The sequence below is a fragment of the Nycticebus coucang genome, chromosome X (assembly GCF_027406575.1).
Source record: "Nycticebus coucang isolate mNycCou1 chromosome X, mNycCou1.pri, whole genome shotgun sequence".
NCBI lineage: Eukaryota > Metazoa > Chordata > Mammalia > Primates > Lorisidae > Nycticebus > Nycticebus coucang.
Genome location: NC_069804.1, coordinates 74494707 through 74518565, shown reverse-complemented (window position 1 = coordinate 74518565; position 23859 = coordinate 74494707).

The following is a 23859-nucleotide window of genomic DNA, read 5'->3' as shown; positions in this document are numbered from 1 at the left end:
TTTTACCAGGCTGAGAGGTTGATAATTTTCTCACTAAAATCACATGTATTTAAACTTAAGTGGGGTTTATTTGGAAAATGATTTAGTTTCTCCAGACAAGTGAAAAAAAAAAAACATATTAGCAATGGGAGACTACTCCAAACATCTGGTATTTTTATACATTTTGGAGCTGAAAGTGGTGTGGCCAGAAAGAAACATGGCTCCCTACCTCTGTTGCAGGGCCTGGGAAATTTCATGTTTCTTTTTGGGAGTTGGAAGAGGGGAAGCATCCTTCAGCTACAGAGAAAATTAATGTATAGGAGGATAGAAAAGGGACAAAAATGATAGAAGGATCTGACTTAGGGAAAAAGTTTAGAGTCATCTGAACTGCAGAATTGTGGGATTATGACATTAAAAAATGGAAGGGCCTTAAAAGATCAATTGGCTGAAATATCCCCATTTTGAAAGTGAGACAACTGAAGCTTGAGGGAAAGAGATATGTCTAAGTTCATACACACACTCACAAACACACATTACAGTTATAGATACACAGCATCCTGGAGCTGAACCCTTGTGAAACATCTTATCCAATCACACTTATGCTATCAATAGGAACTCAGGCCAGAGAGACAGAGAGTCGGTGGTGAGTTAGGGTACTGAAGCATATAACAAGAGGTATTTGGAAACTTCTTGAAACAAAGGCTGAGGAGATTTGGCACCTGGGACTTAGCAGGAAGACCACCCACGAAGTGTGTGTTTACTCTCCCTAAGGTAATGCTGTCCTGGATCATGACTCCATGTCCTAAGATTGCTGCAGAATTAAGGCTTATTCATTAGTGGCACATGGAAAAATTGCTAGAACCTCCAGCTTTGGTTTTTGTTATTCCTCTCTTCTCATTTCCCTTTACTCTCCTCTCCTCTTTTGACCTCCTCAGTACTTTCTGGGTGTTCTCTCTGTCTCCTTTCTCCCTCTCTCAGCTTGTGTTTTACAATTACTATGCCTAGGCCCCATCCTAGTTGTATAGGTTGAGTCTATACCTAGCCTAACTGAGTAGCACATTTAGAATTGCTGTGTGCATCCTGTATAATTGACCCTGCACAGCATCCCTGCCATATCCATATTTCCAACATAGATATATGAGAGGGAAGGAATAGGCTACACACTAATGATGTCCTTCTTCCTCCTTGCGTCATATCACTTTCAAAAGGACAACTCATTACCTTCAATGATTTATTTATTGATGGATGATAATGGTTGTAAAAGTGAAGGTAGAAGAGGGGGCATAATTTTGGGGGATGTAACTTTCCCTAGTATTATACCTTATAGAGCTATCATTAAAGACTTAAAGTTGGAGAATTCTTTCAACATAGCACTCATTACTGAGAAACTACTGTGTGTTAGGTATGGGAAGGGCAAGGGAGAGGGAAGGGGACACGAAAAAGTTACACAAAATATTTCAGAAGGCAGGTAACTGCTTAAGAAACTAATAACTCAAGGCTGAAGGAAGTGTGAGCTAAACAGCCTCTTATGGAAGCACAAAGGGGTAGGACATGATATCTTACAGCTGTAGGGAAGTAGAGGCATTCAGGGAAGCCTGCACAGAAGTGTTGGCATTTGCATTCTATCTAGAAATCTGAAATGATTTCATCCAAATGAGGGAGGGAATAGGAACACAGGAAAGAGTAAAGACCTAGGTCTCTAAAAATATAGAACATGTTTGAAACTTTTGATGGGAGTATTCTAGGGAGGATGGGGCAGATGAGGTTTTATAGATAAGAGTGGCATAGAAGGGAAGCCTGCAATGCTAAAGTAAGGGGTTTAGGGGCAATGAGGTGTCATTGAAGGTTTTAAGTAGGGGAATCATATTATTAAATTTTGTTGATTTGTTTCTTTGTATGGTAATTATGGCCACAGTGTGAAAGACTGGCTGCAGGAGAGTATGCCTGAGAACAGGGAGACCAGTCATAACTTTTAGTGAAACAAATAGGAAAGATATTTTGGCAGTAGAATGAACAGAATTTGAGTAGTATTGAATCGAGAAGTTTCTTGGTCAGCTTTCTCCCCATTGGTGATGCTGGATAACAATCAAATAATCTCAATGTCATATTATAATAAACATTTATTTCCCACTAACATATCTTCAGGTTAGCTGAAGTTCTGTTTATCTAGACTTGGCTTTCTTGGCTTCACTACAGATGAGAGAAGACATACACAATGCTTCACGCCTGGCTTCAAAATTGGCATGCTGTCACTCACAGACTTCCATTGGCTGAAGAAAATTACATAGTCATGCCTAGAGTCAGAGTGGAGGAGCACTCCAATATTGCATGCCAATGGTTTTGAGTAAAGAGAAAGGTGACTGAGACCAGTAATGCAATCAGTCTATCACAATTGGATCTGAAGGATGAGGCAAAGGATGAGAGGTGGAAAAGACCATATGGCACATTTGGAAACTGATACTAAAGGCTGGTATGGATAGGTAACAGAGACCAAGGGGGGAGAGTGATGTGATTTAAAGCTGGCAGGCAGCCAGACCATGTAGGTTCTCACAGGCCACAGTGAGTAATTTAGTCTTTACTCTGAGACTAATAAGAAGCCACCATAGAGTTTTAAGCAGAGGAAGGACAGTCCCAAATTTTAGCCTGGGTAGCTGGATTGGTTATGGTGCCATTCATTGACATAGGGAAACCTAGAAGAACCTGAGTCTTTCCATGGCCTCAGGTCCAAGAGTAAGTGTGTGGTGTATTTTGGTATGTCTAAGCCATGGTTTCTTGGCCTCTATCACTATTTACATACTGTGCGAGATGAAGCTTTGGTTGTGATTCTTGCCCTGTGCATTATAGGATGTTTCTGGCCTCCACCTACCAAATGATGTCAGCAGTACCACTCCCTCCTACAAGGGAGTCTCTTGACAGTGTTCTTGACAGTGCCAAAGGTGTCCAGATAGTGTCAAATATCTCTGGGGTGCCAAATAACTCTTGGTTAGGAACAAATGGTCTAAGATAATCGTAGCAATTTTATTTCCTTCTCCTGTGATTGGTAGGAAGTTTCATGTGTTTCAGAGTGCTGGTAGTCCCCCATTATCCCTTCTCTAGTTCTTTTGTAGCAATATAGCACCAATTTTTGATGCAAATGTTGTTACCAACATTTTGGTTACTACCAAGATTCTTTTGCATCTGAGTATAGCAATAATGCTAAGTTTTAGCCAATGAAATCTTTTTTCTCTTTTATTAAATCATAGCTGTGTACATTAATGCATTTATGGGGTTCAATATGCTGGTTTATATACAATTAGAAATACTTACAACAAACTGGTTAACATGGCCTTCACCAGACTTTCCTAATCATTGTATTATGACATTTATACTCTACACTTAGTAGATTTTTTGACATGTACCCTTATAAAATGCAGCATATGTGTGGGCTGACCAATTACCCTCCCTCCACCCATCCTCTCCCCTCCCATGCCCTCACACTCCTCTTTCTCCTTCATCTTGGGCTGAAGTTGAGTTATAGATTTCATATGAAAGTGGGATTGACTATATATTAGTTTCATAGTAGAGCTGAGTACTTTGGATACTTTTTGTTCCATTCTTGAGATACTTTACTAAGAAGAATATGTTCCAGCTCCATCCATGTAAACATAAAAGGGGTAAAGTCTTCATCCTTTTTAAGCCTGCATAAATATTCCATGACAAATATATACCTCAATTTATTAATCCATTCATGGGTTGATGGCCACTTGGGCTTGCTTCTTCCATGACTTAGCAATTATGAATTGGGCTGCAATAAACATTCTGGTGCAAATATCTTTGTTATAAAGTGACTTTTGGTCTTCCAGATATATACCTAGTAGAGGAATTGCAGGATGGAATGGCAGGTCTATTTTTAGATCCCTAAGTGATCTCCAAACATCTTTCTAAAAGGAATGTATTAGTTTGCATTCCCACCAGCAATGCAGCAGTGTTCCCTTTTCTCCACATCCTTGCCAACATGTATAGTTTTGGGATTTTGTCATGTGGGCTACTCTTACTGAAGTTAGATGACATCTCAAAGTGGTTTTGATTTGCATTTCTCTGATGATTAAGCATGATGAGCATTTTTTTTCATGTGTCTGTAGGCCATGCGCCTGTCTTCTTCAGAGAAGTTTCTATTCAAATCTCTTGCCCACAATGAGATGGGATTATTTGTTCTTTTCTTGCTAATATGTTTGAGTTCTCTGTGGATTCTGGTTATCAAACCTTTATCAGAGAAATAACCTGCAAATATCTTTTCCCATTCTGAGGGATCAATGAGATTTAAGTGGAAATGTTGTATGGGATTTCTGGGAAGTTTCCTTAAAATGGATAGGGTGTGGGGATTTTTATTGTTTCTTCCATCTTCCTCTTTGAACATGAATATCATGACTGGAGTTCCAACAGCCATCTGGGACCATACAGATATAGACAATTTCTCAAGAATGGCAGAATAGCATACTGGAATGATCTGGGGTCTCTGATGACTTTGTAAAGCTACCATACTACCTCTGGGATGCTTACCTTTGGGCTTCTATACAGAAATAAAATGTTATTATATTAGGTTGTCTGTTTAGTCTTTCTTCTGTGTTGCTGCTTAATATAATCCTAACTGTTAAAGCATAAAACATATGATGCAATTCTTCCCAATGACATGTGAGGGAAAGTCTGTTGTGAAGCTTCTGGAAAGAACTTTTTTTTCCCCCTAAAAATGAGACAAAAGTATTTCCCTTTCTTTCAGTCTTTGGAAATTATTGTATGAAACTTGATATCTGGCATTGCTGCAGCCATCTTTTCAATATAACATGAATAGCTGATGTGCTAAGGATAACAAAGCAGACACATGAAAGAACCTAGAGCCTTGGCATCTTGAGCCTCTGAATTGACCAACACTAGAATAGACTATCTCCGGAGTATTTGTTAGATAAAGACAATACATTTTAACCATAATTTAATCCATTTTTTATTTACTTGTACCTGAAAGCCTCCAAAATGATAAAAATAGGATAGGAAGATAAAGTGATGAATTAAATTTTAATACGTTGAATTTGAAAAATTCATGGGACATCTAGTTTTTCGATATCTAATAGGCAGTTAGCTACATAGGTTTGAGCCCCAAAGAAGATATGAGGTTGATCTCAGTGACAGGAATGGAGCCCTGGTCCTCCTTGCAGCTGGAGGCCTGGCTGGGTCTGCAATTCCCTCCCTTACCCATGGGTCGTATATTGGCAGGGTCACAAAAACGAAACTCTAACTCAGGGTCCCAAGGAAAGAATAACAGGGAGCTGTAAAATAAGGGGACTGGCCTCACTAGAGTCACTCATGATGCCTCCAAGGCCAAAAGTAAGCACTTGCTCAGGCTGACCTCAAGACGTGCTGGTAATACTGTCCCCCACTCTCATTCCCTATACTCCCTACATTCTAAGGTTACCTTATACCAGTAGCTCTGGAAAAAAAAATTAAGTACCTGTGGGACTTCCCTTGTGTTATCAGCTGGTTCTTATCCCTATAGTGCCATTAAAAGTTAGGGCCTCCAGCTCAGGTCCTATATACACTCACAGCCACCAGAGGACAGTAAAGTCTGGATTAGCCTTGTCAGCCAGCAATGCCAGCCAGTCTTCCTGGAATCACTAATTGACTGGACCAAGGGCCCTCCTACCACTGCCTTTAATTTAGGCTTGGGTCCAAAAGGCTAGCAAGGTAGTTCAGATTCATTGGGTTTTGAAGGAAGTTCCAGAACCTTTCTTTTTTCTTTGTTACTCAATTTCAGGCTTTGTGGGGGAAGAAAGAACTTCTCAGAGTGTCATGGGTTAAAGCCAAAAGCAGCTAGAATCATAGGCTAAGGGATATATTTGGAAGGTAGATTCCTCCTCCCCTTTCTCCAGAAGGAGCAGGCAGAACTTGGCCTAATGCCCAGATCACAGAACCACAGACTTAGAGCTGAAAGAGCCCTTAACTGTCAGGCAAAAATTCTTAGCCTAGGAATCCATGAGTTGCTTGAGATTACATGTTAAATTGTCACATCTCTGCGCCCACAAATTTCATTAAACTCTAAAAAGCCTGTGGTGGCATGAAAGGTTAAAAAGCATTTCAAACCTTTTAAGTTATGGATGAGCCCTAAGAGGGGAGGAGCTTGTCCTAGGCCATAGTTAGTGAGGGACAGAGATGAGACTAGAACTCAGGCATCTGATAGAAAAGTGAACGTTCTTTGCAATCTGCAATAATATGTAGTAAATCTTTCTCTTCAAGTTATAACTCCATTGACACATAGGGGAATAGGTACAGAAAGTGATGGCAGTGGTTAAGCTATAACTGGACAGCAAGTGCAACACAGACTGCATTTGTGGGTAATAGGATGAGCTGCAGGGGAGCATATGAGGAGCATAAGAGAACCCATGGCTCTATGAGGAAGCTGCTAGGGTGGGCTTCCCCATGCCTAGCTGAAGCCTTCCTTTCCTCCTTCCCCCTGGATAGAGGATTATGTCTGTTTAGGTGTCATTGATATTATCACTGGCTCAGTTTCCTTGGGTTCCATTTCTGTATGTTCTCTTAGAATTAAACTGTGGATTTGAACAAAGCCTCCTTAGCTTCTTCCATTTTCTGCCTTCCCCCAATGTGAACAGCCAGGGACTTTGGGTCTTGGTGCTAATTTCTGTACCATGGAAGATTCAATGTCATTAAGGACCATTTAGTCTTTTTCTGTTGGTTAACTTGAGCCCTCTACCCCTGGGCAAGTGATATGAACAGAACCTTCTTTGATGAAGACAGATGAATGGCTAACAAACATTTGAAAAAATGCTCAGCATCCCTGATCATCAGAGAAATGCAAGTCAAAACCACCCTGAGACATCATCTAACCCCAGTGAGAATAGCCCACATCACAAAGTCTCAAAGCTTCAGATGCTGGTGTGGATGTAGAGGGAATGGAACACCTTTACACTGCTGGTGGGACTGCAAACTAATACAACCCTTTTGGAAGGAAGTATGAAGAATCCTCAAAGAACTCAAATTAGATCTTCCATTTGCTCCTGAAATCCCATTACTAGGAATCTACCCAGAAGCAAAACAAACAAACAAACAAAAATTTGTTTTATCAAAAGGACATTTACATAGACTGTTTATCTCAGCTCAATTTACAATTGCCAAAACATGGAAACAACTTAAATACTCACTAACCCAAAAATGGATTAACAGGCTATGGTATAAGTATACCATGGAATACTATTCAGCCATTAAAAAGATGGAGACTTTACATCTTTTGTATTAATCTGGATGGAGGTGGAACACATTCTTCTTAGTAAAACATCACAAGAATGGAGAATCAAGAATCCAATGTAGTCAGTTCTAATATGAAGGGAGTAGATGATCTAATACAAGGTGGGGGATATGGGAATGAGGGATCAGGGAGAGGGAAGGAGAGAGGGGGGTTGCGGGTCACTATATATGGCATGACTCTTGGGGGCAGGATACAATTACAAGAGGGACTTCACCTAACAAATGCAATCAGTGTAACCTAATTCTTTGTACCCTCAATGAATTCCAAACAATAATTAAAAAAAAAAATATTCCAGCTCATGTCTGTAATCCTAGCACTCTGGGAAGCCTAGGCAGGTGGATTGCTTGAGCTCAAAGGTTCAAGACCAGCCTGAGCAAGAGTGAGACTCCATCTCTACTAAAATTAGAAAAATTTAGGCAATTGAATTTCTTGAGCCAAGAGTTGGAGGTTGCTGTGAGCTATGACACCATGGCACTCTACCCTGGGTGACAGCTTGCAACTCTGTCTCAAAAAAAATAATAATAATTCGAGCTAATAAATAAAATGGTGATAGAATATCACCATTTTTCAAGCCTTAAAAACAAACGAACAAAGAAATAAAGTTACTAAGGAATCTTACAAAATATTCTGAGTAACTGCCCAAGATTTACTACTAAGCTCAGTGACGTATAGAACATAAAAGGGGGAAGAGATCTCTTAGAAAGTTCATCAAATCCAACTCCTTCATTGCACAAGTGACAGTCTGTGGACAAGAAAGGAAAATGGATGGACCTGTCATTAGAACATGAAGAACTGGAACTGTACCCTTAGTGTATACAAAACTAGCAGCTCTCTCCAGCATGCTACACTTCTCATGCCAGTGTTTTGGCTTCTCTGGGATGGTGCTTGAAGTCTTATGTTGAAGTTGTGGCCAGTAGACAAAGTTTTTATACTGGTGGATTTCTTAGATCCCACAAGCAACTTCTCCCTAATCTTGTGTCTAAAATAGGAGACCCTCCAGTATGCTAGCAGGTCAATCCTCTGGCACTCAACTCATTAGTGTTGTGTCTCAGGAGGCAGAATGGCCAAACAGAAAGAGTCCCACAGACTGGGTTTTAATACCAGGCAAATAATCTCTCTTCTCAAAGTTCATTTTTTGCTTTGAATCTGTAAAATGGGACAGTACCTCACTGGGTACTCTTAATTCCCTTTACTTAGCTTTATGCTTTTTAAAATAGCATTTCTTACTTTCTTGCATACTTCATAATTTCTTTGCTTATTGTTTTCCCAGCTGGAATGTCAGCTCCTTGAGAGCAGGGATTTTTTTACTTCTTTATTCACATCCACATGCCTAGTCCTAGAATGGTGCTTGGCATATTGTATGCATTCAGCGAAAAGTTATTGAATGAATGAATAAGGATTGAAAAAGAGAATGAATAGGAGAATGACCAGTTGACAGGAAACTCTCAATTTGAGAGTTCTCTTGGTCTTTTCATGTGCTTAGCTTGACAAATATGTCAGGTAGGTGACTACCTGTCCTTTTACATGGACTGCCTTCATAGCTTCTGCCTGCCTGCTCCATTGCACCCCAAACCACAGTGATATTGTGGCATTCCTAGTTGTCCTAGTTGCAAGGTTGGAGACTGTGTCTCAGGGGCAGGCTGGAAACTGTGCATGGAGCCAGGTGCTGTGTAAGTCTAGGTCTATATCTACTTCCCCCGATGATGAGATCCTTGTATCTGTACTGTGCTCTCTTCCTTTGTAAAACAAAGTCCTCATCTAAAAGAAGCATTCATGACTGATTTACTGTGCAACTGAGCTTTCTTTGGTGGAATGAATTAAAAATAATCAGTATTTAGGAAGTACTTAGAAATCCAGAGGTTGATTAACTGCTAAGGCCACCGTGATGAGAGCTTTGTCATTGTAATGAGAGTTCAGTAAATGTACTTTTTTTAAAAAGTCATAAAAATATTATCTTTAATAATTAATCCTTTTCATACAATAATTTTTTGTTTCATTTGATCTTGATTAACAATTTCATTAATCCATCAGTTTTTTAATTAGCATTCTGGAAATTTTTATTTAGCTAAACTTTTTTTAAATTAAATCATAGCTGTATAGATTAATGCAATCATGGGGTACAATGTGCTAGTTTTATATACAATTTGAAATGTTTTCATCAAACTGGTCAACATAGCCTTCATGGCATTTTCTTAGTTACTGTGTTAAGACATTTATATTCTACACCTAGTAAATTTCACATGTACCCTTGTAAGATGCACTATAGGTGTGATCCCACCAATTACTTTCCCTTCACCCATCCTCCCTCCTCCCCTCCCCTCCCTCTCCCTTTTTACCTTCTTCTTGGGCTACAATTGGGTTATAGCATGGACTATTATGCAGCCTTAAAGAAAGATGGAGACTTTACCACCTACATGTTTACATGGATGGAGCTGGAACATATTTTTCTTATTGAAGTAACTCAAGAATGGAAGAAAAAGTATCCAATGTACTCAGTGTTACTACGAAACCAGTAAATGTACTTTTAATGCAGCCTGCCCTCTTCTGTCCTCTTCCTCTCCTATCCTTGTCTACCTCAGCACCTCTGCAAACTGTGTGTGTCTCATTTGTCTGTTTCCCAGATCCCATGAGTTTCCTCTCTGCTGTCCCTTTCTAGGTGACCTGTTCATCACATTTGTTTGTCTTTTTCCAGTTTCTTTCTGGTTCTCAGCTCTCATCTTGAGAAGTAGGCTGTAGAAGGTGCTTTTGGTAAACAGGAGTGGCAAACCAGCTTCATCAGCAGGTTAGTCACCACATAAGTTTCTGAATTCCCAGAGGAAAGGCCATGAACCACCCAACAGAATAGCCAGTAGTTGTTAGACAACCCCAGAAAAGGTGTGTTTGGGCCTGCCTTGGGGAGATCTCAGCTGCAAAGAGCCCAGAAAACTAGACACATTTAGAAAGCTAACAGACCACCTAGACTACCTTGTGTTCTTTGGCTGATATACGATTCACCTTTGTAACATATTAGGAAAGTACTAGCATGTGTATGCCTTTCTCACACATCTCCCATAACAAGGAGCTTACTCCATCCAATGACAACCTGTTCCATGAATATATTCCTTAGTCAGAGTTTTTCTTTGTGTAGAGCTGAAATATGTCTCTATGTGGCTCCTAATTAAGGGAGCAATCTCAGTTCTGCCTTCTGGAGCCTCCCAGACCTCATCTGCTTTCACTGCTCTTGACATTGGAGGTCTAAAGGTTTAGGCCACCTCCCATAAGCCTTCTCTTCTCCAGCATAAACAATCACAGCTCCAACTCTTTTGACCCCCTCCAATGTTTGTTCACTCACTCTGAACACATAATACATATGGCTCCTTTAATAACCAGAGCCAGATACAATCCCTGAGTAAGGATCTAACTAGGGCAGAGTGGAAAAGGACTGTTGCTTTCATCGATCTGGACACTATACATATGTTAATGCAGCCTAAGTTCCCATGAGATTTTTTTGGCTTTAACATTCCAATGATGATGCACATTAGGCAAACTCTCAAGTTCCTTTCCTGTATATTGTATACAGTGCAATCTCAGCCATCCTGTAAATAGCTACCCTGTTTCCCAAAAAATAAGACATCCTCTGAAAATAAGACCTACTTACAGGAACGATAAGACATCCCCTGAAAATAAGACCTAGCGCATCTTTGGGAGCACACCTTAAAATAAGACACTGTCTTATTTTCGGGGAAACAGGGTAGTTGATTTTCTGCACCCAAGTGCAGGCATCTCCATTTGTAACTGTCGATCACCTGGTCAGGTTCCACCATTTATTTCATCCTATTGACATCTTTTTGGAGTCTAATTTTGTGGCCTGGAATATTCCCCCTTTCCCTTTTAGCTTTCAAATTTTACCAGTAATCTACTACTCTCTCTCTACATGAACCTGTTTTGCTATTTTGTGGGGAGATCTGGTCCCTCATTCATTCTGTCAGGAGGGTGGGGGCCACCTTCTCTGGAGGGTCTTAGGGCCTATGGTATGGCAATGACCTTGATCAGTGAGACCAGCATAGCCTTAGCTGAGAAAGCACTACTGATGGTAACCTCTCACTCAGCCTAGCTGAGCCTCTGTCAGGGAGAATCCCATGCAATGGCTGGCTCATCTAGCAGTGGATGGAGTAAGATTTTCTGTTGGCTGCCAGGGCTAAATCCTGGGAAGTCAGTCCACTAAAGGACAGACCAGCACACCAACATGATTCCCCTGATAGCTCAGGAGTTGGTAAGTCAAATGGGCCTCTAGTCAGTTAGGTCACAAACTCCTCTACATCCCAGGAAGACTAGTCTGATTGTAATATTTGCCCTAAGAACTCAGGTTATTTCCTTCCTTTTCAAAACTGGCCACATGTCTGATGATCTTGGAGAAAAGATTGATGGCAGAAACAGTTGTGATATCCCAAATACACGCTTCTCAACAACCCCTTAAACAGCATATTTCCTTATTTATTTATTTTTTAAGTCATAAATACATAAATCATATATACATTAATGCATTTATGGGGTACAATGTGCTAATTTTATATATGGTTTGGAATGCTTATATCAAATTGGTTGACATAGCCTTCACCGCACTTTCTTAATTATTGTGTTTAGACATTTACACTTAATAGATTAGACATGTACCCTTGCAATATGTGCCATAGATGTGGTCTGACCAATTACCATCCCTCCACCAATCCTCTCCCCTACCCTCTCCTTCCCCTTCTCTTCCCTCCTTCATCCTGGGCTACAGTTGTGTTTTATCTTTCATATGAAAGTGTGGGTAATTATAAATTGGTTTCATAATAGTACTCAGTACATTGGATACATTTTCTTCAATTCCTGAGATACTTTACTAAGAAGAATATGTTCCAGCTCCATCCATGTAAACATAAAAGAGGTAAAGTCTCCATCTTCTTTAAGGCTGTATAATATTCCATAGCATACATATACCACAATTTATTAATCCATTCATGGGTCAATGGGCACTTGGGCTTCTTCCATGACTTGGCCATTATGAATTGAGCTGCAGTAAACAATCTGTTGCAAATATCTTTGTTGTAAAGTGATTTTTGAACTTTTGGATATACACCTAGTAGAGGAATTGCAGGATTAAACAGCAGGTCTACTTTTAGATCCCTAAGTGTTCTCCAAATTCTTTCCAAAAGGAACATATTAGCGTGGATTCCTACCAGCAGTGCAGAAGTGTTCCCTTTTCTCCACATCCACACCAAAATATATAGTTTTGGGATTTTGTTATGTGGGCTACTGTTACTGGAGTTAGATGATATCTCAAAGTGGTTTTGATTTGAATTTCTCTGATGATTAAAGATGATGAGAATTTTTTCATGTGTCTGTAGGCCATGTGCCTATCTTCTTCAGGGAAGCTTCTGTTCAAGTGTCTTGTCCACAATGAAATGGTATCACTTATTCTTTTCTTATTAATAAGTTTGAGTTTTCTGTGGATTCTAGTTATCAGACCTTTGTCAGAAACATAACCTGCAAATATCTTCTCCCATTATGAGGGCTGTCTGCTTGCTTTACTCACTGTGTTCTTGGCTTTGCAGAAGTTTTTAGTTTGATCAGATCCCAGTAATGTATATTTGGTGTTGCTTCAATTGCCTGGGGGGGTCCTCCTCATAAAGTATTCTCCCAGGGCAATTTCTTCAAGAGTTTCCCCTGAACTCTCTCCAAGAATCTTTGTAGTTTCATATCTTAAGTTTAAATCCTTTATCCAGTGAGAGTCAATTTTTTGTTAATGGTGAAAGGTATGGGTCCAGTTTCAGTCTTCTATAAGTCGTCAGCCAATTCACCCAGCACCATTTGTTAAATAGGAATCTTTCTCCCAATTTATGTTTTTGATAGGCTTATCAAAGATCAAATGACGATAAGTGTCTGTGTTCATCTCTTGGTTCTCTATTCTCTTCCATATATCTACCTCTCTATTTTTGTGCCAGTACCAGGCTGTTTTGATCACTATAGATTTATAGTATAGTTTGAAGTCTGGTAGCATGATTCCTCCTGATTTGTTTTTATTTCTGAGTAATGTCTTGGCTATTCGAGGTTTTTTCTGATTCCATATAAAGTGAAGTACTAGTTTTTCCAGATCTTTAAAGTATAACAGAGGTGCTTTAATGGGGATTGCATTAAATCTATAGATTGCTTTGGGTAGTATGGACATTTTAATAATGTTGATTCTTCCCAGAAATGAGGATGGTATGTTTTTCACTGTTAACATCTTCAGCTATTTCTTTTTGCAGAGTTTCATAGTTCTCTTTATAGAGAACTTTCACGTCCTTTGTTAGGTACACTCCCAGATATTTCTTCTTCTTTGTCACTACTGTAAAAGGAATAGAGTCCTTGACTATATTTTCAGCTTGACTATTGTTGGCATATATAAAAGCTACTGATTTGTAAGTATTGATTTTGTATCCTGAGATGCTGCTCTATTCCTTGATCACTTTTAAGAGTTTTTTTATTTGAGTCCCTGGGGTTTTCCAGGTATAATCATATCATCTGTGAAGAGTGAAAGTTTGATCTCCTCTGTCTCTATCTGGATACCCTTGATTGCCTTCTCTTGCCTGATTACTATGGCTAAGACTTTCATTACAATGTTAAAAAGTAGTGGAGACAATGGGCAACCTTGCCTGGTTCCTGATTTGAGTGGAAACGTTTTAAATTTTACTCCACAGCAATACTGGCTATGTTTTTGCTGTAGATGACCTCTACCAGTTTAAGAAATGTCCCTTCCATAACTATTTTCTTAAATGTTCTGATCATGAAAGGATGCTGGATATTATCAAATGCTTTTTCTGCATCAATTGAGATAATCATATGGTCTTTATTTTTATTTTTTTATGTGATGTGTTATATTTATAGATTTATGTATATTGAACCAACCTTGACACCCTAGGATAAAATGAATTTGGTCATGGTGTATAATTTGTTTGACATGTTGCTGGATTCTGTTTGCTAGGATCTTACTGAATATTTTTGAATCTACATTCATTAAAGGTGTTGGTCTATAATTTTCTTTCCTTGTTGGGTCTTTTCCTGGTTTGGGGATCAGGGAGATATTTACTTCATAGAATGTCTTTGGAAGTAGTTCTTCTCTGTCCATGTTTTGGAAAATGTTATGTAATATAGATACTAGTTCCTCTAAAGGTTTGGTAGAATTCTGATGTGAAGACAACTGGTCCCGAACTTTTCGTTTTGGGGGATTTCATATAGTTGTTACTATTTAAGTACTTGACATAGGTCTATTCAACATTTCCAATTATTTCTGGCTAAGTCTATCAAGGTGGAGTTTTTCCAAATATTGGTCTATTTTCTTCAGATTTTCATATTTCTGAGGCTAGAGAATTTTTATAGTATTCATTAAGGATTTTTTGAATTTCTGAGGTGTTTGTTGTTATTTTGCTTTTGTCATTTCTGATTGTTGATATTAGGGATTTTACTTTTCTGTTCCTGGTTAGGTTAGTCAATGGTTTATCAATTTTGTTAATCTTTTCAAAAAATCAATTTTTTGATTCATTGATCTTTTGAATAATTCTTTTGTTTTCAATTTCATTTAATTCTGCTCTAATTTTGGTTATTTATTTTCTTCTGCTGGGTTTGGGTTTGAACTCCACAACAACAGGAATATTCATACTCATATGAAGACATAGAAACTAAATAATCTTATGTTGAATGATAGCTGGGTCATAGACGAGATTACGAAGGAAATTACCAAATTTTTGGAACAAAATAATAATGAAGACATGAATTTTCAGAACCTGTGTAATACTGCAAAGGCAGTCCTAAGAAGGAAATTTATAGCATTGCAAACCTTCCTCAGGAGACCAGAAAGAAAGATAGTAACTTAATTGGACATCTCAAACAACTGGAAAAGGAAGAACATTCCAACCCCAAACCCCAGCAGAAGAAAAGAAATAACTATTTCCTTTTGTTTATTTTTATCATAAAGAATATATATATATGTCATAAAATATTAACAGAGGAAAATGCAGATTTTTAGAATCCCATCATCCAGGCATAAACCACTGTTGGCCATTTTGTTGAAAATCTCCTTAGATGGACAGACACACACACACACAGATACATAGAGGTAGACAATTGATATAAAATGAATCATGTTATAAATCTTTTGCTTTACTAATTTTAAGCAATATTATATCATAGAAACTATACATTGGCATACATATAGATCTACAACACCATTGCTGATGAACATATCATATCTCCTAGGTACCTTTCTTGAGAGATACTTGATTTCTTTCTAATTTTTCAATAGTACAAACATCAGAATAAATATCCTTATATAGGGCCAGGCCTAATGGCTCACACCTGTAATCCTAGCACTTTGGGAGCCTGAAATTGGAAGATTGATTGAGTTCAGAAGTGTGAGACCAGCCTGAGTATAAGAGTGAGACCCCATCTCTACTAAAAATAGAAAAATTAGCCAGGTGTTTTGGTGGGCACATGTAATCCCAGCTACTCAGGTGGCTTAGGTAGGAGTTTTGCTTTGAGCCTAGGAGTGGTAGGTTGTAGTGATGCATGATAATGCCACTATGCTCTAGCCTGAGTGACAAAGCCAAACCAAAAGTCAATGAAAACGAAAAAACAAAAACAACCCCCCCAAAAAAATGGACAAAAAAGTCCTTGCATATGAAATACATGTTTTAAAACTCATTTATTCAACAAATATTGACTGAATGCTTACAGACACTGTGCTATCCTCTGTGGGAAATATGGTGGGTAAAATAGGGGTATTCCAGGCCATGCTGAAGGTAATAGTCTTATAGTCTCTTTGACTTTGTAAGTTTATTTCTAGGGGGATGTAATTACTATGTCAAGACATTTTCCAGAGGATGTAGCAATTTATAACTTTCTCAGTAGAAGACAAGATTGCTAATTTTTCTATATTCTCATGAATGTTAGGTTTACTTTTGAGCTTTGAGTGGTTTCTTGAGAATTTCATTTGGAAAATGGAACTGATAACCTAGAATATAGGGGAAGTCACATTGCTACTGGCTATGTAGTATACTATAGAGCATATTGCTAGATTCTTACTATAGTTTTCCCATGTTGTTTTCTGGCCTCTATCCCCTGATTCTTTTAAATAGATTATTCTAAGAAATATTTTTCTTTTCTCCTCTTGTATTCTAGACTGTGAGAAATTTTATTTATTGGTTGATTCAGTCATTCACCCATTCATCAATTCACCATTCATCACTTGATAAGTGCCTATTTTGTAGCAAACCACTACCAGGTCCCAGGGATACAGAGATAGGTAAGATAGGATGCCCACTCTCAAGAGCTCCCAGACTACTCCTCACAGAGCCTGGAACATAGTAGGCCTTTGACACTATCTGATGAACTTAAGTGATTTGATGCTGTACCTTCTTACACCTTTGAGCATCCTGTGTGATTGAGATACTAGTGTTGGAGCCCTGAGGGTGTGGCTATGGATTGTTTAGGGACTGTTTACCTTTTGTGGACAATCAAGACAATATCAAAGATTCAGGTAGAGCATAGCTCAGGCAAATGTACAGAGTGACTGAACAAATGTACCCACATAGCATTTAGGAAGAGAGTAGAGTTCTTCCAGATGACATCTTTGGTACGGTACCATAAGACACTCTCTCCCCAGTCCTACCTCAATGTTCTGCCCAATAATTGTGTAAATTGCCTTGTTAAGGACTAGAGAACAGTGAATCAAGGTCACAAATGGCAAGAGTCTGGGAATGTGTGGTGTCAAGAGACAAGAAACAAGAGGACATCCTCAGTCCAAGGAGATTATGTCTAGACTAGAGACTTAGGCCACAGCTGACAAGATATATTAATCTTATTCAAGTGCAAAGTCTTGCACCTCGGTTATCAAATTCACTTGTAGTGTCAATTAAAAACAAAAAAATTAAAAAATATATTTTTCTAAAGTTAGATAACAGACACTGACTCTATGAAAACCCTCCAGAACTAGTTGCGGGGACAGACAAGGAGATAGAAAATTATTGTCTAGTTTGATAAGTGCTACAACAAGGATAAATATATGGTATTCTGGGAACACTACATTGAGATAGGGGAAGAGTACATCCAGAAGGTAAGGTGAAACCATTGTCAGGAATATGATAGTAAACAATAGACAAAAATGTCTCCCATCATGTACCTTACATTCTAGTAAAGGGAGACAGACAATAAATACAAAATATAGTATATATGTGTACTTGTATTAAATTCCGTGGTATAAAATAAAGTTGTAAAAGGGAAGGAATATTATGGTGGTGGGGAAGGGAGTTGAAGGCTATATATAATTTTAAGTAAGGTGTAATCATCGAGAAGGTGGAATTTGAATAAAAACCTGAAAAAAATTAGCAAATGAGCTATGTGTATAACTGGAGTAGAGAATTCTATTCAGAAAGTGACAAATAAAAAGATTCCCTTTGAACATACTTCTTATGTTCAAAGAATAAGCAGGGAGGAAACTGTTATGCCTGAGGTAAAGCAAGAAAGGATGAGTAATAAGACACAAGATCAGAGAGGTTAGGATTCTGGAGTGGGACTTGGGGCAGAGAATGTCCTGTCCTATAGGCCATGATAAGGATTTTGGTATTTACTTGAGTAGGATAGGGAGCCATTGGAGGGTTTGACCAAAACTTAGAGGGACTTCAACAGTGCACTCAGGAGTTGGACTTTTTATTCTATAGTAGTGGTTCTCAACCTTCCTAATGCCTCCTAATGCTGCAACCCTTTAATACAGTCCCTCGTGTTGTAGTGACCCCCAACCATAAAATTATTTTCATTGCTACTTCATAACTGTAATTTTGCTACTGTTATGAATTGTAATGTAATTATCTGATATGCAGGATGTATTTTCATTGTTACAAAAGGGTTGAAACCCACAGGTTGAGAACCACTGTTCAATAGGAAAAGGAGAACCTCTGAAGATTGAGAAGGGGAATGACATGTAATACCCATCTTAGAAAGATAACTCTGGTGGTCTGGGAGGCAGTTGAAGGGGAACTTCTGGAATCAGGAAAACTTATTATGAGACGCTAGCCCCCTCCATAAAATGCCTGGGATGGACAAGTAGTCATTTATCATCTCAATCTTTCCATTCTTATTCTTGTCTGTTTCATATCTTTGAGGGAGGGAGCTGGAGAACAGTTGGTCCTTCTCTCCCAGTCTGGAAACTTCAAAAACAGCAGAATAGTGAGGGAGTAGAATGGTGAGATAGAGAGGGAGGGAGACCTGTGAGGAAAGTATTATAATTGTCCTAATGTGAGACAATGAGGACCTGAGTAAGGAAAAGAATATTTTCTAGAGGGAAAAGGTGCAGGTACAATCACAAGATGCAAAATTAGGTTTCAGTATGAGCAACTGGGAAAATGACATGTTTTTCTTTTTTTTTTTTTATTAAATCATAGCTGTGTGCATTAATGCAATCGTGGGTACAATGTGCTTGTTTTATATACCATTTGAAATATTTTCATCAAACCAGTTAACATAGCCTTCACCACATTTTCTTAGTTATTGTGTTAAGACATTTATATTCTACACTTAGTAAATTTAACATGTACCCTTGTAAAATGCACCATAGGTGTGGTCCAACTAATTGCCCTCCCTTCACTCATTCTCCCCCATCCCCTCCCCTCCCTCTCCTCTTTCCCCTTCTTCTTAGGCTATAGTTGGGTTATAGCTGAAAGGTATAAATTGGTTTCATAGTAGGGCTGAGTACATTGGATACTTTTTCTTCTATTCTTGAGATACTTTGCTAAGAAGAATATGTTCCAGCTTCATCCATGTAAACATGAAAGAGGTAAACTCTCTATCTTTTTAAAGGCTGCATAATATTCCATGGTGTACATATACCACAATTTATTAATCCATTTGTGGGTCGATGAGCACTTGGGCTTCTTCCATGACTTTGCAATAATGAATTTGGCTTCAATAAACATTCTGGTACAAATATCTTTGTTATAATGTGATTTTTGGTCTTCTGGATATATGCCTAGAAGAGGAATTGTAGGATCAAATGGCAGGTCTATTTTTAGGTCCCTAAGTGATTTCCAAACATCTTTACAAAAGGAATGTGTTAGTGTGCATTCCCAACAGCAGTGGAGAAGTATTCCCTTTTCTCCACATCCACTCCAACATCTCTGGTTTTGGGATTTTGTGATGTGGGCTAATCTTACTGGAGTTAGATGATGTATCAAAGTAGTTTTGATTTGCATTTCTCTGATGAATAAGAATGATGAGCATTTTTTCATGTGTCTGTAGGCCATGTGCCTGTCTTCTTCAGAGAATTCTCTTCAAGTTCCTTGCCAACCCTGAAATGGGATCACTTGTTCTTTTCTTGCTAATGCATTTGAGTTCTCTGTGAATTCTGGTTATTAAACCTTTGTCAGAGACATAACCTGCAAATATCTTCTCCCATTATGAGGGCTGTCTGCTTGCTTTACTTACTCTGTTCTTGGCTGTGCAGAAGATTTTTAGTTTTATCAAGTCCCAGTAATGTATTTTTGGTGTTACTTCAATTGCCTGGGGGATCCTGCACATAAAATATTCATCCAGGTCGATTTCTTCAAGTGTTTTCCCTGCACTTTCCTCAAGTATTTATTTTTATTTTTTTTATTAAATCATACCTGTGTACATTAATGTGATCATGGGGCACCATACACTAGTTTCATAGACCGTTTGACACACTTCCATCACACTGATTAGCACAGCCTTCCTGGCATTTTCCTAGTTATTGTGCTAAGATATTTACATTCCACATTTACTAAGTTTCACATATACCCTAGTAAGATGCACCGCAGGTGTAATCTCACTAATCCCCCTCCCTCTGCCCACCTCCTCCCTCCCTCCCCTCCCTTTCCCCTTCCCCCTATTCTTAGGTTGTAACTTTCATGTGAAAGCCATAAATTAGTTTCATAGTAGGGCTGAGTACATTGGATACTTTTTCTTCCATTCTTGAGATACTTTACTTAGAAGAATATGTTCCAGCTCCATCCACGTAAACATGAAAGAGGTAAAGTCTCCATCTTTCTCTAAGGCTGCATAATATTCCATGGTGTACATATACCACAATTTATTAATCCATTCATGGATCTATGGGCACTTGGGCTTTTTCCATGATTTATACCAGAATGTTTATTGCAGCCCTATTCATAATTCCTCAAGTATTTTTATAGTTCATGCCTTAAGTTTAAATTTTTTTTTTTTTTTATTGTTGGGGATTCATTGAGGGTACAATAAGCCAGTTACACTGATTGCAATTGTTAGGTAAAGTCCCTCTTGAAATCATGTCTTGCCCCCATAAAGTGTGACACACACTAAGGCCCCACCCCCCTCCCTCCATCCCTCTTTCTGCTTCCCCCCCCATAACCTAAATTGTCATTAATTGTCCTCATATCAAGATTGAGTACATAGGATTCATGCTTCTCCATTCTTGTGATGCTTTACTAAGAATAATGTCTTCCACTTCCATCCAGGTTAATACGAAGGATGTAAAGTCTCCATTTTTTTTAATGGCTGAATAGTATTCCATGGTATACATATACCACAGCTTGTTAATCCATTCCTGGGTTGGTGGGCATTTAGGCTCTTTCCACATTTTGGCAATTGTAAATTGAGCTGCAATAAACAGTCTAGTACAAGTGTCCTTATGATAAAAGGATTTTTTTCCTTCTGGGTAGGTGTCCAGTAATGGGATTGCAGGATCGAATGGGAGGTCTAGGTTGAGTGCTTTGAGGTTTCTCCATACTTCCTTCCAGAAAGGTTGTACTAGTTTGCAGTCCCACCAGCAGTGTAAAAGTGTTCCCTTCTCTCCACATCCACGCCAGCATCTGCAGTTTTGAGATTTTGTGATGTGGGCCATTCTCACTGGGGTTAGATGATATCTCAGGGATGTTTTGATTTGCATTTCTCTAAAATATAGAGACGATGAACATTTTTTCATGTGTTTGTTAGCCATTCGTCTGTCGTCTTTAGAGAAAGTTCTATTCATGTCTCTTGCCCATTGATATACGGGATTGTTGGCTTTTTTCATGTGGATTAATTTGAGTTCTCTATAGATCCTGGTTATCAAGCTTTTGTCTGATTGAAAATATGCAAATATCCTTTCCCATTGTGTGGGTTGTCTCTTTGCTTTGGTTATTGTCTCCTTAGCTGTACAGAAGCTTTTCAGTTTAATGAAGTCCCATTTGTTTACTTTTGTTGTTGTTGCAATTGCCATGGCAGTCTTCTTCATGAAGTCTTCCCCCAGGCCAATATCTTCCAGTGTTTTTCCTATGCTTTCTTTGAGGATTTTTATTGTTTCATGCCTTAAATTTAAGTCCTTTATCCATCTTGAGTCAATTTTTGTGAGTGGGGGAAGGTGTGGGTCCAGTTTCAGTCTTTTACATGTAGACATCCAGTTCTCCCAACACCATTTATTGAATAGGGAGTCTTTCCCCCAAGGTAAGTTCTTGTTTGGTTTATCGAAGATTAGGTGGTTGTAAGATGTTAGTTTCATTTCTTGGTGTTCAATTCGATTCCAAGTGTCTATGTCTCTGTTTTTGTGCCAGTACCATGCTGTCTTGAGCACTATGGCTTTGTAGTACAGACTAAAATCTGGTATGCTGATGCCCCCAGCTTTATTTTTGTTACTAAGAACTGCCTTAGCTATACGGGGTTTTTTCCGGTTCCATACAAAACGCAGAATCATTTTTCCCAAATCTTGAAAGTACAATGTAGGTACTTTGATAGGAATGGCATTGAATAGGTAGATTGCTTTGGGAAGTATAGACATTTTAACAATGTTGATTCTTCCCATCCATGAGCATGGTATGCTCTTCCATTTGTTAATATCCTCTGCTATTTCCTTTCTGAGGAGTTCATAGTTTTCTTTATAGAGGTCCTTCACCTCCTTCGTTAGGTATATTCCTAGGTATTTCATTTTCTTTGAAACTATGGTGAAGGGAGTTGTGTCCTTAATTAGCTTCTCATCTTGACTGTTATTGGTGTATACAAAGGCTACTGACTTGTGGACATTGATTTTATATCCTGAAACATTATTGTATTTTTTGATGACTTCTAGGAGTCTTTTGGTTGAGTCTTTGGGGTTCTCTAAGTATAAGATCATGTCGTCAGCAAAGAGGGAGAGTTTGACCTCCTCTGCTCCCATTTGGATTCCCTTTATTTCCTTGTCTTGCCTAATTGTATTGGCTAGAACTTCCAGCACTATGTTGAATAGTAAAGGTGACAGAGGACAACCTTGTCTGGTTCCAGTTCTAAGAGGAAAAGCTTTCAGTTTTACTCCATTCAGTAAAATATTGGCTGTGGGTTTGTCATAGATAGCTTCAATCAGTTTTAGAAATGTGCCACCTATGCCTATACTCTTCAGTGTTCTAATTAGTAAAGGATGCTGGATTTTATCAAATGCTTTTTCTGCATCTATTGAGAGGATCATGTGATCTTTATTTTTGCCTCTGTTAATATGGTGGATAATGTTTATGGACTTGCGTATGTTAAACCAGCCTTGCATCCCTGGGATGAAGCCTACTTGATCATGATGAATGACTTTTTTCATGATAAGCTGTAATCTATTGGCTAGGATTTTGTTGAGAATTTTTCCGTCTATATTCATGAGTGAGATTGGTCTGAAATTCTCCTTTTTGTTTGGGTCTTTTCCTGGCTTTGGTATCAGGGTGATGTTAGCTTCCTAGAATGTGTTGGGGAAGATTCCTTCTTCCTCAGTTTTTTGGAATAATTTCTGCAGTACAGGAATAAGCTCTTCCTTGAAGGTTTGATAGAATTCTGGAGTGAAGCCATCTGGACCAGGGCATTTTTTAGTTGGAAGCTTTTTTATTGTTTCTTTGATCTCAGTGCTTGAAATTGGTCTGTTCAGGAGGTCTATTTCTTCCTGGCTAAGTCTAGGGAGAGGGTGTGATTCCAAATATTGATCCATTTCCTTCACATTGTCAAATTTCTGGGCATAGAGTTTCTGGTAGTATTCAGAGATGATCTCTTGTATCTCTGTGGGATCAGTTGTTATTTCCCCTTTATCGTTTCTGATTGAGGTTACTAGAGATTTTACTTTTCTATTTCTAGTTAGTCTGGCCAATGGTTTATCTATTTTATTTATTTTTTCAAAAAACCAACTCCTTGTTTCATTAATTTTCTGAATGATTCTTTTGTTTTCAATTTCATTGATCTCTCATTTGATTTTGTATATTTCTTTTCTTCTACTAAGTTTATGCTTAGATTGTTCTTCTTTTTCCAATTCCATAAGATCTCTTGTGAGATTGTTGATGTGCTCTCTTTCTGTTTTTCGAATGTAGGCATCTAAAGCGATGAATTTTCCTCTCAAAACTGCTTTTGCAGTATCCCACAGGTTTTGGTAGCTTGTGTCTTCATTGTTGTTATGCTCAAGGAAGTTAATGATTTCCTGTTTTATTTCTTCCTGCACCCATCTGTTATTCAACAGAAGATTGTTTAATTTCCATGCCTTTGGGTGGGGGCGAGCATTTTTATTAGAGTTGAGTTCACCTTTAGTGCCTTATGGTCTTAGAAGATACAAGGTAAAATTTCAATTCTTT